The sequence below is a fragment of the Rattus norvegicus genome, chromosome 3, assembly GCF_021556685.1.
Source record: "Rattus norvegicus strain SHRSP/BbbUtx chromosome 3, alternate assembly SHRSP_T2T, whole genome shotgun sequence".
NCBI lineage: Eukaryota > Metazoa > Chordata > Mammalia > Rodentia > Muridae > Rattus > Rattus norvegicus.
The window spans coordinates 154,910,920-154,928,273 of NC_141536.1; the positions used below are offsets into that span (position 1 = coordinate 154,910,920).

The window sequence follows — 17,354 nt, forward strand, 5'->3', positions numbered from 1 at the left end:
CAATGATGGTCCCCAGGCAGTGAGTGGTCCAGGCTCTTCATTCTCTCGATTCTGAACTAGAGAGCCTGGACTCCCGCAGACTCCAGGCCATTTCTGCCCCACCCCGGTTGACCTCAAAGTAAACCTTTTGCAGATGGCAGAAGAACACTGGCCAGCACCTTGTTCAGTGGATTTAGCGCATGCTCTCAACCTTCCTAATGCTGCAACACTTTAATACAGTTCTTCATGTTGCGGTAACCCTGGACAACAAAATCATTTTGTTGCTACTTTGTAACTGTAATTTTGATACTGTTACAAATTGTAATGTAAACTGTCTGTGTTTTCCCATGGGCTGAGGGTGTGAAAGTGTCACTTGGCCCACAAAGGGGTCCTAACCTACAGGTTGAGAAACACCGGTTTAGGGGTTGGTAAGGCGGCTACTGAGGGAAAACGTGCATTCCATGTGGAGGCAAGCTAGAGGGACACCCTTAGGGTGGGTCTGGTGACCAAGCAGGGTAGTTACCTGCACACATGCTGGCCGATGTATAAGGCGTGGGAGTGGGAACATTCCTGGCCCAGCATGGTAGCCTGTCTTGGTCACCTTGAACAGCCACTCAGGGCATTTGCGAGTGGAAGCCTGTGTGTGTGCTTGTGTGCATGCGTGCGCGCATGTGTGTGTGCGTGTGTGTGTATGTATGCATATGTGCGCGCACGCCTGTGCATGTGCATGCGTGCATACAGATCTTCTCTTTGTAAATAAAGCATTATTTAATCGGCTACTGGCAACAATGTTCTGGAGTTAAGGCAGAGGTGAAGTCTAGGAACTTGTGCTCTGTGGCATCTTCATACTCTGCTCCTTAGAAAGCTAAGGAGTGTGGGTGAAGCTGAGCAGAGCCTTTAAGCCCTTTTTAGGCACCCACCTCAGCCCTAAGAGTCCAAGGAGGACACAGCTGTGAGCTCCAGTCCCATGAACCCCAGAGCTCAGGTGAGATGGGGGGAGAAGCCCTGAAAGCAGACTGGAACTGATCAGCCAGGCATGCTGTGTGTCCTCAGGTAGGTTGCTAACCTCTCTGAACTCTTGCAGAAGCTAAACATAACCTAAGTAGTCTGATAGAGACTTGCCATCCTTCTTACTGTCCAGCCTTGGCTATGTCCTTTCCCATGACACTGTCCTTTTCTTTCTGTCATCCGAAAAGCAGATGTTCTATTCGTGCTATGACATCTAGGAGTGCCAGCGTGGTCCACACGTGTGACTAGGGGGAGACTGCCTGTGTCAGCCTGAGGCACCTGGCCTAGCGCACGCGGGTGGTCTGCAGAGGACTGCTGTACACCGTGGGCGGGGTCATTTCCACATGGCCCCAAGTGCACAGAAGTAACAGAGAACATCTGGGTCCAGGGAGCATCTCCATGGCAACTACTTGAGCCATACCATGATCAAAGCTGGGAAGCAGACTTCAAATAGAAGCTCAGGGGGCTGGCACCTAAGGGCCATGCTGGTCCCCACAGTCACCAGGCAAAGCCTCAAGAAGTCAGAGGCATGGCCATCCATCAGCCGCAACTGGGTGGAGGGTCCCGTTTCTACCGTTTATGCACAACTGAGTCTCGAAATCCCACAGCTCTCAGTGCCACTGTAAATGCTTGTCTGAGAACATGCTTCTAACCCTACTGCTACATCAGAGCCTATCGCCACTCACACTACACATGGGGAAACTGAGGCACGTCATGCTCAAGTCTGCCTACCAGGGCCAGGCCGCCAGGAGGAGGTGAGAATGAGGCAGCTTTCTAGTCAGGATCTGTCTCTGACCCTCTAGTGACACCAAATGAGGTTCAGTTTGAGACTCTAATTCAAGTGTCTTTTCTCCCTCTCCAGAGGTCTAGCCTCCTCTCCAGACAGCAGCCAGCCACCCCAGCTTCTTCCTGACTTTCTCTTTCCTGAGAGATGCTCAGTGGTGCCTGGGAGGGAGAGGCTGACTGATGGCTGACCAGATCCTCTGTTGGAGACTCTAGAGTAGTGGTTTCCAACCTGTGTGGTCGCTCACCCCCTTGGGGGTCACCTGACCCTTTCACAGATATCACATATGAGATAACCTGCATATCTGATATTTATGCTACAATTCATGGCGTGTATCAATATTATATTCGTGAAGTAGCAACGAAATATTTTTATGATGGAACTTATTAAAGGGTCATAGCATTAGGGAGGTTGAGGACCACTGCTCTAGAGACACACAAACCATCAGCTAGTGAGGGTCACTGGTATGGCCTCAGTGGTCCAGGATCCTAGGCAAGTCACTGGACCTGAGAAGGAAGCACCCAGACCCCTGCCGCAGCTCCACAAGGTTCAATTCCAGGAGACCTCCCATCGAAGCAGGCTGGAGAGGAAGACTGCGGCTGTCTTCCCCAACCCCACGCTATTGGAAGGGATAGCCATAAAAACACATGACCTTTCTGGGCACAATGTTAGGAGGTTTGGGGATGTCTTGCCTGTGAAGGAAAGGAGGAATGGTGTCACTAAGAAGTCCCTGTGTGACCCAGAAAGTGCTCTCTGTATGTCAGCCTCTAGACATGCCACACTGAGGAGCACCCTTGAGGGTTCCCATGGAGATGCAGCAGTAACCAAGACAGAGTGACACAGTGAAGGGCCAGACACACAGATTGTCACGGGTGCCTGATCCCTACAATGACCAAAACGTCTCCTCAAGTCCCTGAATGTACCATGGGGGCGGGGGTGTCAGGATGGCCAGGAATCTTCACATCTGTTCACCCAGGTGAAGGGCAGTGAACTCTGGGGAGAGCACCATAGAGAGGCTGTCCTGCCTCCTCCTCCATGCCACCTGCCCCTCCTGCCCCTCCCCAATGCCACCTGCCCCTCCTGCCCCCTCCCCCATGCCACCTACCCCTCCTGCCCCCTCCCCCATGCCACCTGCTCCTCCTGCCCCCTCCCCCATGCTACCAGCCCCTCCTGCCCCCTCCCCCATGCCACCTACCCCTCCTGCTCCCTCCTCCATGCTACCAGCCCCTCCTGCCCCCTCCCCCATGCCACCTGCTCCTCCTGCCCCCTCCCCCATGCTACCAGCCCCTCCTGCCCCCTCCCCCATGCCACCTGCCCCTCCTGCCCCCTCCTCCATGCTACCAGCCCCTCCTGCCCCCTCCCCCATGCCACCTGCCCCTCTTGCCCCCTCCCCCATGCCACCTGCCCCTCCTGCCCCCTCCTCCATGCTACCAGCCCCTCCTGCCCCCTCCCCCATGCCACCTGCCCCTCCTGCCCCCTCCCCCATGCCACCTGCTCCTCCTGCCCCCTCCCCCATGCTACCAGCCCCTTTTGCCCCCTCCCCCGTGCCACCTATCCCTCCTGCTCCCTCCCCCATACCACCTACCCCTCCTGCCCCCTCCCCCATATCACCTGTCCCTTCGGCCCCTTCCCCCATGCTACCAGCCCCTCCTTCCTAGCCCCTCCTATTTCAGAGGAGGAGAACCTCACCTGCCCCTCAGGCCTGCCCTGTGTTCTGTCTAGAGAGCCTTCTCAGTGCGCTGAGCATTGTGCAAAGGTCTCCAGCGGGGGCTGCAGGCTGAGCCATCCTCAGGTGTGTTTTCTTTTTTTTCATAAGGAGAGCAATAAGCTGCATTGTGTCACCTATGGCGCCTTGTCATGCTGTCTAGGCTAAACAGGGAGATTGGGACGATGAAAGTCACAGTGGGACTTGGCAGAAGCCCTTGGGCTGAGGGGCAGCCGTTCATCCATGTGGAATCTGTGGCCCCCACTTTGCCTGCCGTCCACTCCTCTCTGTGGTCTTGTCCCTGGCCTATCCCACCCTCTCGCAGCCCTGCCTGGCCCCTGTGAACGGTAGTGACTTTGGGTTGTGCAGAGAGCTGAAGGCACTCCGTTCTCTGGGTCTCAGCTTCATCCTTGAGACAGGCAGAATAATCACCCCAACGCAGAGCTCAGGCAGAGAGGTGTGGCAACCCTCAAAGCATGGCCCTATCCAGCGCCTGGTGTCACAGGGCCACTCTTCTGCCTGTCAAGGCCCCACCTGCCCTCCAGGACCTGCCCATCGGTTTCTTTCCCAGAGGTTCCTGGGTCCAAGTTGCCTGTCCCTTGCCTGAACCCCAAGGCAATCTAGCCAGCAGTCACTTGACAGTAATTTCTACCTAGCCTGTCTCCTGCAGAGTCCTCGGAACATGTCCCACCCCTGCCACGGCCCAGGCCCAAGGTGTCCTCCTTGGGCTGCCCCCCATGAAGGACTTAGTTAAACAGAACACAGTTAGGGCCACACTATGTCACAAAGATACAGCCTTAGGCCTCCGTCAGCTTTAAAGAGTAATGAAATCAGAGTCCAGGCCACAGGACATCCACAGCACGTTAACAATTCATTCTTCACAACAACAAAAGGACACTTAGTGAGTGACTGGGCTGGGACAGGCCCTCAGCTCCCAGTCTTGCCTTTGGGACTGGAGGGGGTTTTTAAGGAAAATCTGACCGGAGGCTGTGATGACAACCATTGAAAACTTGGATTCTGGGATCCACTAGAATCTTCCTGGGTTCAAGTTCAGATCAAGGTCACTATCTTGTGGGGCTGTGGGTGGAATCCAGGACCACGAAATGCTGCCTAAGTGCTGTACGACTAAGACCCATGCCCTGCCCTCTGTGTACAACGTCTCTGTTTTGCCCAGGCAGGCCTCAGACCTTTGACCCTTCTGCCTCAGCCTCCTAAGTACATTGCAGGCACGAGCCCCAGGGCCAAGCTCAGAGTTGTTCTTAAGAGTCATGTGACCTCATTCTAAATGGAGCTGGGCCTAGGCTGTCCGAGGGCTCTGTTGGAGAACTGTCTCAAATACTTCATTGTTACTGGGCCATGCAGGAAGCCGGAGTGCCCCAGGCTCTGCTGAACTTGTAGAAAAAACGTCTCCTAAATCTTTCTATGTAGCTAACGTAATGAAAATATGCTTTCAGACAGATTTAAAAAGACAGCACCCCTTATGCACAGTGGAACCCAGCACAGTAGTGAGAGGATGCTGGAAACTTAACTGCAGCTGCTTCCCCAGAGCTTCAGAGACACTGGACTTTTTTTTTTTTCTCTGACCTTTGGACCTCTTAGACACATGGGGGGATGGGGCATGTGTCAGGGTCCTAGCATACCTGTCTGTGCTTCTGAAATTTGTCACCACCCGTTTACTGCCTTCTGGAGACACTTTTTTCAGCACAGGACTCCAAGGCACCGGCCCCTAAGTGGCGCCATGATTCACTCAGAGGGGCCCACCCAGGCTGTGCAGGGGTCGGGCCTGTGGGTCTGAGTTTCGCCCTGCCACTGGGAATGCTTGACTGCATCTCCCTGTACTGAAGTTGTCATGTGCTACACCTTAAGGGAAGTGCCAAGACAGTGCTCAGAGGCTGGGAGAACGTTGTCTAAGATGGGGGTTTCCCTGACTCCCAGTCATCTAGTCACTGCTTAGAGTGCCACAAAGAAATGTCCGAAACGAAGGATCAGGGTCTACCGGCTTTCGATGAGGCTGGGACGGTTGAGGGCAAGCCGGCTGAGGACAACAATGAACCTGAGGTGGGGGAAACATGGAAACTCTGGCTTAGCTCATCGGTGATTGTCCTTAGCTTGGCACCGGTTGTCTGGAAGAGTGGAGAGGCCTTCAATGGAATACTTAGGGACTGAGGCATCAGCTCAGTAGGCAAAGGCCTTCCCCATGTTCCCCACAGCGGTTCCGACAGTCCATGTTTATCCATACCATTTACTGACTGCTCACTGTGGAAAATAGGTACATACCAACTCCTCAGGGTGGACCAGAGATTGAATACCTTTTGCAGGGAGGAGTGTCTGGGAAAGGGAGCTTATTGGCTCAGGACTTCTAGGTACCTCATTAGCATGGAGAATTCTGTTTTGGGCTGTGCAACCATTGGTCACATCCCTTTGTGGGGAGTGTGGACACATGTTCCAAGCCAGGAATCTGGTAGGGAGCAGAGAGGTGCCTACTGCCTCAGGTGTGTACCCGAGTGCCAGGGTCTCAGACCTGCTCTACCTTACCAAGTTTCCAGGCATGGTCCACTGCCCCACATAGGCCTGGAGGCAAGTCTCCAGAGCTGAGGAAAGAGTCATCCCTCTTTTGGGACTTATAGGCTAGTTGGGTGAGGTAAGCACACAGCAGGAGAATGGTGCTGAAGGAAGGTAGGAAGGGGTGGAGACTGCCGCAGACCCCGGATCTCCTCACAGCAGACCCATTGCAGAGATGTTGAAACTGAGGCCCCGAGGCTACAATCGTCGTCCACTCAAATACACAGTGGTGGAAACAGGAACTGAACCCAGGCCCCTGTGAGCACAAAACCCTTGTGAGTCTGGGAGAAATGAACCAAGAAGTGTCTATCACAGCGGGAATACGTGGGCAGACCTCAGGGTTCATGTCAACAGAGAACATTTCAAACTGCCGGATAGTCTGCATCTTCCCAGACTCTCTGCTCTCTAAGTCTGCTGTTCAGGGTCAGAGCCAGGGTCAGTCAGAAGACCTGTCTTCCCACCCCCGACCTGCTGTCACCCCCCACTGACCTGCTGTCCCCCCATCCCTGACCTGCTGTCCCTCCACCCCAACCTGCTGTCCCCACATCCCTGACCTGCTGTTCCCCCTCCCCCACCCCTGACCTACCTGCTCCAGAAGGCTGAGACTCTCTGCCTCCCTCAGCCTCGTCTACCTCAGACCACCTCATCATCTGCCCCAACCTGAAGGCTCTGGAACCTGCGAGGCTCCGTCCTCTTCCGAAGAGAAGCCAGCAAGCTCACAAGAGCCCTCACACCAGGTGACTACTGGAAGGTCACCCATGTCCCAGTGAATGACTCTGCACCCGTGCCTATATGGACAACATCAACTGGTTTCAGTGAGTTATTGAGAGATGGGGGAGGGGACTGGGGAGTATGTGAGGGGGTGGAGATAGGGAGTAGGGGGGGTGGAAATGACCAAGATGCAATATACATGTATGACAGTCTCAAAGAGCAGATGAACTAAGGAGTCCCCAGACCTGCCTGCTCCACTGGTGACCTCTGCATCACCAGCCCCCCAGCCTTCTCCCTGCTCAGACTCAATGCTTCCTATTCCCCTCAGCACATGGCGACCGGCACTGTAGCCTCCTGGCTCACCCTGCCTCTGCCTAGAAAGTCCAGGGCAAGCATACTCCTGACTCCTTCCCTCTGCCCATGGGTCTTCAGTTCATTCAGCTCCTCATGAAGCTGGCCCAGTTCACCCAGTGTCTATCTGCAGTCTCCCCTGCTTCTGTCCTGCGACCTTCCCTTAGCGATAGGTCTCATCGGATGCTGTGCTATGCATCTTAAGAGTCGTCTGTCTCTCCAGAGTGTTAAGTCTTGCCCCAACCCGTTCTAGTTCAACTCCTAGAGCCTCCTTTATAGCCGTGAAAAAGAAAAAAGAAAAAGAAAATGGACACCAGACACAGAGGGAGGCCTTTCCACAACTGTCCCTATCCATAGGAAGGCCGTGTCTCTCTGCCTCATCAAAGATGAAAGGTGTCACTTGAAGCTGAGGTGTTAGGAATAAGCCAAGAGACACCGACAGAAGATGTGGTGGGTAGCAAGTGCCTGGGAGAGGCAAGGCGAGCTGAGGAGGACCAGGCAAGCTGGGGATAGAGGGAGCTATGGGGAGCAGGTGGGAAGGCAGCAGAGGTCCGGCCACTCCAGGCTTTGAGAGTGACGACAAGGAGTTGGGATTTTATTATAAGAGCAATGGGGAACCATGGAAGGTTTCAGAAGAGGAGACTAGATCATTTGGTTCCAGTTTTTTTAAAGCTTCTTTCTCACTGCGGAGAGGGAGCATGGGGGGAGGGAGGAGACCAGGGAGGAACCCACGAAGGCTGATGGGCTGTGCCTAGAGAGACAAGCAAGTGGGCTCAGTTCCTCATGAGGAAGACTCCAAGGTCCAGCTTGGCTGTGGAGTGGTGCGGGGGTGGGGGTCCACCCTGAGGACAAGGCTCTGGCTAGCAGTAAAGTACGACCGCTTCTGAAGAACCTTTGTCCTCTGGACACATCCCCTTGGGGATCCCATGGCTGAGCCCTTTGCGAAATGCCATCAAAACACAAGCCCCACTGTCCCCCAACTTCCCCACACTGATAATCGCAGTGATGTGTTGGCCCCAGGCTTCCTTATCCAACCCCACTCGTCCTCTGAGGAGGCCCACCAGGGCTGGGCAGAAAGCCTATGTTTGCCTTGCTAATTGATATAAATGGCTTCCCTTTCACAGCCTGCACGGGCGCTGAGCACGGCCACATTAATGGGGCTGGAGAAGGAAAATTAAGTGCTTCAGCCTGCCATCATTCAAGATGAGAACTGAGAAAGGAGAAAGTCATTCCGCCAAGAAAGAGATGAGCCGTGAGGAGCTGGAAGCCCCCAGGGAGGGGGCAGATGTCCCTTGGGACTCCCAGGGACAGCACTGGCTTGGGGTGGGGATGGGGGGGATGTAAAGAGGTCAGAGCATACCTCTTCCAGAAGCCTTTGTGCACACATGCTTTAACCCGTCCTGTACAGGTCAGCCAGAATCATGGCTGTCCCCAAGGGCACCTCTCCCTGACCCCTGGACCGTTCAGGCCCAAAGCTACAAGAACTGGAAATCCAAACGAATTATTCTGAAACCAAAGGGGCCATGTGACTGCACATACGTTTTGTCAGATTGGGCTCATCAGTTCATGCTCACCCCTCCCCCAAATCCTGAGACCAAAGTAGTGACATTGGTCCTGTCAGCGGCTGTCTCCTAGCAGTACCTTGAAGAGACTTAGAGCAGGGAGAAGCATCTAGAACACAAGGCTTCTGGCAGTAGGGTTTAGTTCTAGTTATGAGGCCCAATCCACCCAGGGGTCCCTAATGGTCCCATGTTTCAGTCGCAAGCCCTGACCTGCGTGTTCAACGCTGAGCCCTACTTCCCTCAAACCTAACATAGTTGAGATGATGTTATCCAGCAGACAACACTGAGAGTGCATAAAAAGTGCTTACAAGATGCCTGGCAAACAGTAGGCACTTAATAAATGCATACCACAATCAAACAGTCGTTTCTGCACCTCCTGCACACCAAGCCTGCAGGAGGTGTGCAGTGAATGATGTGTGGGACACACAGACAGGTAAACTCCCCGGTGTGCACACTGCTCTGAGCCTCTCTGGGCTCCCAGAAGCCCTGGGTGGAGAAACTTGACTCCCTCCTCCACCGTGGGCTGAGTTCAAGAAGAACAACGTCCCCTGAGGTGACCACTCCTTTCCCTCTGTGGAATTCTCTCACTCTGTAGGTGAACAGGTCCATGGACATTAGGGTCAAAAGGGCTTCACCTGGTCAAGGTCTCGTGGCAAAGGTTGACCCCTGGAGGACACCACATCCACAGAGACCTGTGGAGCTGTTGCTCTGGTGTCCTGCAGTAGCCACTGCCCGGACTCACAGCAGGGACTGAGACGTGACTACCCTGCAGGCTAGGGAAACTGAGGTCCAGAAGGCTCAGCGCTTCTTTGTCCACCTACCATGCAGCTGAGGGCAGCTATGAATGCGGCTCAGCTAAAAACTGTATAAACTTCCCTAAAACATTGTGAATTTGCCCTGTGCAATCTTCTTTTGTAAAGTGAGTGCACAATTCTCTAATGTGAGCTCTGTTAGATGACATCACGGGGTGACGTCAGAAGGTTCGACAGCCTCTGGCTTCCCCCGTCCTAAACTCAAGCCAGGTGTGCCCACTACAAGCCTAATCCCAACTCGTGCTGGCCGGCTACCCATCAGGGAGAAGCAGTTAGCTGAGGCTGGGCTGGATCTGTAGGATGGTCCCAGGCCTGGGCATGATGCTGGGGACATGGCCATGCCAGGACCTACTCCCTCATCTTGTAGGACTGGGGCACATTCATTAGAGGGGACACAGTGTCTCTGTGAGGAGGTTGTGATAGGCTGTGGGCTCTCTCTCTCTCTCTCTCTCTCTCTCTCTCTCTCTCTCTGTGTGTGTGTGTGTGTGTGTGTGTGTGTGTGTGTGTGTGTGTGTGTGTGTGTGTGTGTGTGATACCGTATAGAATCAGACCTGAGTTCAAAACCCAAGTCTGCACTTGAAACTGCTGGGTTTTGAGGGTCTACCTTAATGGACCCCTTGCAAGAACCCTGTGACATCGCACAGCTGAGGGTGTTGACTGCTCAGGCCCACCATTCATGACGAGGTTCTCTTCTCCACCATGGAGCAGGCTCACATGGCTTTCCTGGGTAGAGACACCTGAGAGTGAAGTGGCTAACACCCCGCCATCTCTGAGCTGTCAGGAATCTTTCTCCTGTGAGTCTGCTAGGCTGATTCATCTTCCTCCCTCTATGTCCACCCAACAACACTGACCTAAGCTGAGACCCAGCCCTCAAGAGACAGAGGCACCATTTCTGTGTCCTAGAAACTTGTCATTGTAGCTGTCCTCTCTCTTCAACAGGAAAGTAGACTGGAGGAAGGTCCATCAACATTAGGACACAAGGACTGGGTTAGTTTGGCTGTTAGAGCACTTGCTGCTCTTGCAGAGGACCCCAGGACCCAAGTTCCTGTTACCGAGTCAGGTGGGCCATGTCTACCTGTAACCAGGGATCCCATAACTCTGGCCCCTTCCAGCCTGCACCCATGTGCAATGCCCCGCCCCCCCAGACACCTGTGCATGCATATATTTAAAAATAATAAAAGTAAATCTTTCAAAATGATTTTACATACAAAAGAAGCTGGTTTGGAGAGAAAGACTAGAAGCCCCTCATCACCCAGGCTTCAAGTCGCAAACAGGGCATATACAAGAAAAACCCAGGTTGTACAGATGTGGGAGAGGCAGGTGCTATGTAAAAGCCTTATCAAATGTCCTGTGTCTCTGGGCCCAGCTCTTTCTGGCTTCCCCTCTGCTCAATAGCCCATTCCTATTCTTGGAAGTCCATTTCCCTTGCTCAGTGATCTTGCTTAAGGGCTGACCTCCATTTCTGTTTCTCACCATACATGCCCAGTGCAGTCCTTTGTAATGAGACACAAGAACCTAGATGGTTCAACAGAGTCAGGGTCCTACATGTTACAGTGAGTTACTAAGCCTTTCCCTTGCCAAGTCTCAGCCTCTCCTCAAAGCTGCTGCTGGGAGGTGCCTCTTGCTGCCAGCCCCACTCCCTGTCCCCAGGTGCCTGGTCACCTGTGCAAATGTGTCACATCCACCTCTGGGCAGGTGACCCGAGCCACTCTCCAGTGGTGCATCTTTTGCTTTGTGTGTGTCGTAGGTTAAGCGGTCCGTCCGTCCGTCTCACAGAGTCACGTAAGCATCCCAGTGACCTCATTTGCTTGCCCATGAGCTCCCCAGGGTCCTGAGCAGTGCTGACTTGGAATCATTTGCCTAAAGGCATCCAGATGTATGTCAGCACTCCATTCCCCACGCAACCGAGTTGAGAAGCATAGCCTTTGGGAGTCGTTCTGTCATGAGACCGTGCTTGAATGGAAAGTGGCCCTCGGCGGACGCCGATTCTTCCAGACCCTTGACCTCAAACCCCAGAACCCTAAGAAATAGTACTGTCATTTGGCCAATCTGGGGCATAGCAGTGAAATGGCCAAGGCTCAGTAAATACGGCTGAGGAAGGATCCAGGACACAGCAAGACAGAGGAAGGGGGGTGAGGGGAGAGAAGTAAGTAAGGGTCCACCTTAGTGGCTGAGGACAGAGCTAGCCCCGACCTGATCTGCCAGGCCTGAGTCAGACTCTGCAGAAGCAGGGGCGACCCCAGCCGCTGCAGTGAGCAACTCCAGAAGCCAATAGCTGCCTAAGGGGTCCTCACAGCTGAGGGTGCTGTCTGCTCAGGCCCACCATCCACGATGAGGTTCGTCTCCACCAGGGAGCAGGCTCACATGAAGCTGAGGACTCACTTCATGTTTATCCTGAAAAGCTTTGTGCATCCTTGCTCCTGGCTCTGGGTCTGTGCTCCCGCTAGTCCCCTGTGCTCACCTGCCCAGCACACTGGCCTCAGAAAGCCTGCTTCATCCACTTCTAAACTGTACACTTAAACCCCTGGACCGATGCAGGCAGCTGTGTGTGACCAGCACACAGAGCCCCTCCCCCTGGAGCGCTAACCCCATTTATTAAAACTGCTGTAAACTACCAGCATTTCAACATCTCTAACTCAGAAACATGAGCCCCGAGCCCCTCCTCCCAGCCCCAACCCTGATGCAGAGGGACATGGGGGTGGGAGGGAGGGAAGGAGGTGGAAGGCAGGAACTGCCCTGCCTGGCTTAAATATTTAAGAGGAGGCTGTCTAGCCAACCAAAATGTGCTTTCCCCAGCGTCAGCCTGGGAGGGGTGCAGAAAAAACAGACCTAGTTTCTTTCCATGATTAAACCTCCCCACAGCAAAGGGGCCGCAGCTGAGGTCATCCTAACACCTTTCTCTGTGACTTTAGTGGATCATTCAGCCCCTGACTGATGATATTTAAATTCCAGGCCCAGCCCCTGCATCCTGCTGGGACAACATTTTCCAAGCACCTCACACTCCTCACACTGAAGCTCTGGGCGGATCTCCTGGGCCATCTCCAGAAACCTGCTATGCAATTATTTGGCTAGTCTTTTAAAATCGGCCTGCCTCGGGGCTGGTAAGATGGTAAAGTCCTGACCTTGGAAGCAAGAGGGCCCGAGTCCAATCCTCCAGCACCCAGACAAGGTGACATACATCTGTCACCACAGTGCTGGGGTGTGGGTGACGGATTAGCTCCCAGGTCAGCTAGCCCAATCAATTTCTGCAGCTCCCCACAATCCCCCTCATCACACCCCTCCACCCATAGTGAACAGACACAGCCTCTGGGAAGCAGCAGGCTCCGTCTGTCTGGATGGGTGCAGGTGACTAGTGGGTCTCCCTCCTGCCTCCTCAGCCCTGAGGCTGGGGGAAGGGATCTTTCTCACAGCACCTGGGTGACAGAATGCTTCTGGTGGAACTCAGAGGGAACAGAAGTGTGGGCTGCACCCACACCACTATCAAGAATGGGAGTGTCACTCTGAGGAGGGGGTCGAGCTAGGTGTCTGTCATAGTTTCCAAGCCCGGCCCCTCCAGTCCTGAAGGTGCCCCATGAGCTTAGTCAGGCAGAACAGCGACAGGCAGGCAGGCAGGCAGGCAGGCAGGCAGCACAAACTTGTCTTTTGTTTTGTTTTCTTCTTGATTAGCTACCAAATTCTGTTTTGTTTTGTAATCAATAGGTTTTCGCTTCCGGCTCTTCTGGAAACGGCAGAGGACCTGTTCATGCTGTACCCCGCCCCCCTTTCTGCACGCGGGGAAAACACCCTGATTCTTGCATCCTATAAAAATCCAAGCCAAATGTTGTCGCTGTTTTTAGTAATGAGAAGCCTGGGTTTAAATTTGGCTTCTGAACCCATAATCAATTACGCAGGTGTGGAGAAAATAGAGTTGAACTTCCTTAACGAACACTGGGGCAGAAGGAGAAAAGGCCACGTGGTTAGTTCTTGCTCTCCGCCTGGCCGTTGGCTCTGCCACAGAGGCTTCTGGGAGGAAACTGCTGTGGCCCTCTGACTGGAGGCAGTGGGTTGACTGTGACCTCAGGGACTGCAACTCCACACAGAAATCATCCTTGCCTCTTTTTCCATGACTCCTAAGTTCAACCACGTCCAACCCATAGAACATGGCAACCCACCCCTAGCCTAGCGCCCTACCCCTACCCCAGTCCTAACCTCTACTCCCTCGAGTCCTCCTCTCATTTCCAATCTCCCAGTGTACCACCGCCATTGGTCCAGCTGCCCAGCACAACCCTAGAAGCTACTGTTTCCCCTCTCTGCCCTCCCCCACCCCAGCTCTCTCCTTTCCTCACATCCCCCTCCCTCCTCACAGTCCCCTGTCAGTCCGGCAACCCCTTCAAAACAGGGTTGGAGTGGGCCTGTCTCCCTCACACTCACAGTGCCTCACTGGCTTTGGGGGACCCTGCGGGGTCCCTCTTCAGGGTCCCCATGCCTTTATGCCCACACCCTTGCCCACCTTCACCAGAGGAGGATCTCTCCCTTTCCATGCGGCCGAACTTTCCAGGATGAGGAATCAGAGCCTCCTGACTGTTGGTTCCTCTCTTCTGACAGCTCAGGTGTCAGCCATCCCAGGAGGCGGAGACCCGTGGCGTTTAATAACTGTTTTCCCTGCGGTCAGCTCTGCAGCGCTGTCCAATTATATCTGTGAGTACTGGATACTATTCTCGATCCAGGGTCACTCAAGTGTAAGAACACGAGGCCAAGTTCAGAATAACGTCCAATCTTAGCAGAGGTGGCCTTGTGCTATGGACGAGATGGCATGGGTCTGTGCATGCTGGTACTGGGCACCCCTATGTCCCCAAGACTCATTGCCTGGGTGACCCACTCTGGGCTCCTAGAGACACTGGCCAGTCTCCATGTGAGTGGGTGTGAGAGCTACACGTGTGAATGTGTGAGGCGGGTGGGCTGTACCTGTGCATATGCGTGTCCTTTGAGCCAGAGTTTTCTCCAACTCTTCTGCCATTATTGTTTGGAGACAGAGTCTCTCGCTGAGCCTGGAATTTAGTAATTCAGCTAGACTTGCTCAGTGAGCTCCAAGGACCCGTCCATCTCAATCTGCTTGGTACTGAGTGTTACTTGGTGCTGTCAGATCCCCACCTCCACCCCTGTCTGGTGACAGAACACAGGGCTGTGTGGCTGCTAGGCGAGGGCTTTACTATGAACCTCATCCTCGGCCCCACAGACTGTTTTGGAATGGTGTAAGCAGTGAGCCATTTCCAGTCTGGGAAATCCATGCTACCTTGAGTTCTCTGGTCAAAGGACAGGGATCCTGGGGTCCTTGGGCTCTTTCCACATATGTCACCCACCTACTTTGCAAACAGGAAGCAAGAAGGGCTGTTTTTGCTGGTGCGTCTCAGCCAATCCTCTTAACAGAGGGGCTGGGCAGCTCTCCGGTGGAGACATCTGCAATCCGCAGAACACTGGAGCTACTAGAGGAAGAGGGGAAGTCACAAGTCACACATCTCGTGACTCTACCTATCTCTGCGTGCCACCAGAGACCAGCGCCATCACCCTGGGTGAAACCTTAGAGACTCAGAAGGCCCCTCGACCTGTCCATTCTCCATCTCCCAGAAGAATTGTGGTCACCTATCAGAGGGTTTCCTGGCCCTTGTGGAGAGCACTCAGGCTCCCACCCAGCTTCTCTGGGAGCCTATAGACAACACAGAGCCTGAGGGACCCTGAGACCATAGAGAATACCCATTAGAATTTATGGCCAGAAATGGCCATGCTGAGTGAGAAGCTGTGTGTAAAGTTGCCCTTAGTAACGATGGTTAGAGCAACAGCAACAACAAACGCTCTCACTGGAATGATTCTGTATCCACTCAGGGGATGTGAAACAGCACAGTGTGAAGGCTCAAATCTTGGATTTCCCACTTGTGGTATCTGAATGCAATATACATGTGCAAACTTACATGCCCGTGTAACTACAGTGGATAAACACACAAGTGGTCATCTGATTTTCCCCCTGTCATTCTTCTGTGTCCTGAGTCTCTATCATACCTGCAGCTTCTCTTCTTGTGTGTGTGTGTGTGTATAGTGTGTGTATATAATGTGTGTGTAGTTTGTGTATATAGTGTGAGTGCACATGTATATGTTATAGTATGTGGTGTTTATAGTGTGCACGTGCATGTGTGTATATAGTATGTGTGTATTGTGTGTGTATATAGTGTGAGTGCACGTGTATATGTGTATAGTATATGTGTGTATATAGTATGCACATGCATGTGTGTAAATAGTATATGTGTATAGTGTGTGTATGTATAGTGTATGTATGGTGTGTGTGCGCATGTGTGCATGTGTGTGTGGTGTGTGTATAGTGTATGTATCTAGTGTGTATGTACGCGTGCTCACACATGTGTGTGTACAGTATACGTTTGTATAGTGTGTGTGTAGTGTGCTGTGTATGTAGTGTGTGTGCCAGTTGTATGTGTGTGTATAGTGTGTGCATACAGTGCTAGTGTGCCTGTATGGGTGCATGCATGTGCATGCATGTGATGTCATGTGTGCTCACCCATCCCACTCACCTGCAGCCCAGAAGAGGACATCAGATGTTCAGCTCTACCACCTTCCACCTTATCCCCTTGACATGAAGTCCCTTGCTGAACCTGGAGCCAGGCTGGCGAGCAGCAAGCCCCTGAGATAGCCCTGTCTCCACCCCCTTCCACCCCCAAGCCCTTACCATGCTGGGCTCACAGGCCCATGTAGCCACATCTGACTTTATGTGTGTGCTGGAGATCGAACCCAGGTCCTCATGTATGTACAGTGAGTGCTCTTACCCACTGAGCCACCGCCCCAAGCCCCCAGGAGCTTCTGTTTTTTGCAGAGCACTGCATCCTGCCTCTCTCCATCAAGAGTCATCAACAGAAATGTATTACTCACCGCCTGGTGGCTCAGTTCGACATTCCCCTATCTGCCCCTCCTTCTGTCACCTGGCTGCCACGGCTGGGCTCTGTCACTTCTCAGTTCCGTGCAATGGCTTCCTTTCTGGTCACCCTGCTTCTGCCCTTGGCCTTGGCAGTCCTTCATGAAGCTGGAGGATCACCTCCTCTGCTTAAACCTCACCCTAACCAACATCCCTGGAGGACCATCCAAGTCCTCCCTTCAGCCTTCGGGATCCCACGTGATGCCGTCCTCACTAAACTCAAGGTCATCCGGCAAAGTTCTGCCTGGAAACAATCTTCCCAGAATAGCATCCGCCAGCCGCCCCCTGCGGCCGCCTCTAAACTGCCTCTGTGTACTCAGCTGCCAGATCCTAGTGCCAGCCCCTAGTGCTGATGGCGTCCTGCCTTCCAATCTTGCCTGATAACGGCCTGAACATCCACATGCCTGCACCACCAATGTGAGTCTGACTCCTCGTCACACATGGGTAGCCTGTTCTTGGCATCTCATTTGTGGTTTTGAGAATGAATCCAGCATGGCTACAGGTTTGCATCAATCTGAGCTGAGTGTGAGGTCTCTCCTTGCCAGTAGCAGAAATTCAATCTCCTCTGTCCTTGGACAGAGGCAGGGGTCACAGACCTACTGCTCACCTGGTTAGTTTATACTTTTCCCCACTGTCCAGGAGAGGCTTTGTGATATGACTTCTACCTCTCTTTTTATTCTGATGCTCCCTCTCTCCCTCCTCCCTCTCTCCCTCTCTTCCCCTCTCTCCCCCCTCTCTCTCCCTCTCTCCCTCTCCCTCTCTCCCTCTCCCTCTCTCCCTCTCTTCCCCTCTCTCCCCCCTCTCTCTCCCTCTCTCCCTCTCCCTCTCTCCCTCTCCCTCTCTCCCTCTCCCTCTCTCCCTCTCCCTCTCTCCCTCTCCCTCTCTCCCTCTCCCTCTCTCCCTCTCTTCCCCTCTCTCCCTCTCT

At 53.5% G+C, this 17,354-nt stretch overlaps 1 long non-coding RNA gene across 6 annotated transcripts; it reads right to left on the bottom strand.

Moving 5' to 3' along the window:
• Nucleotides 1–5,700: 5,700 nt before the first annotated feature.
• Nucleotides 5,701–16,629, bottom strand: LOC148006584 (uncharacterized). Of its 6 annotated transcripts, none has more exons than XR_015683964.1 (6): nucleotides 16,387–16,629; nucleotides 14,814–14,936; nucleotides 14,419–14,501; nucleotides 13,964–14,135; nucleotides 6,625–6,826; nucleotides 5,701–6,294 (listed from the first exon to the last, which is right to left on the bottom strand). It is a non-coding gene; the product is annotated as an uncharacterized LOC148006584 (long non-coding RNA). The 6 variants fall into 6 exon arrangements; XR_015683966.1 differs by having other exon boundaries at nucleotides 13,964–14,250; XR_015683965.1 differs by lacking the exon at nucleotides 16,387–16,629 and adding an exon at nucleotides 16,032–16,120 and having other exon boundaries at nucleotides 13,964–14,250.
• Nucleotides 16,630–17,354: the final 725 nt, after the last annotated feature.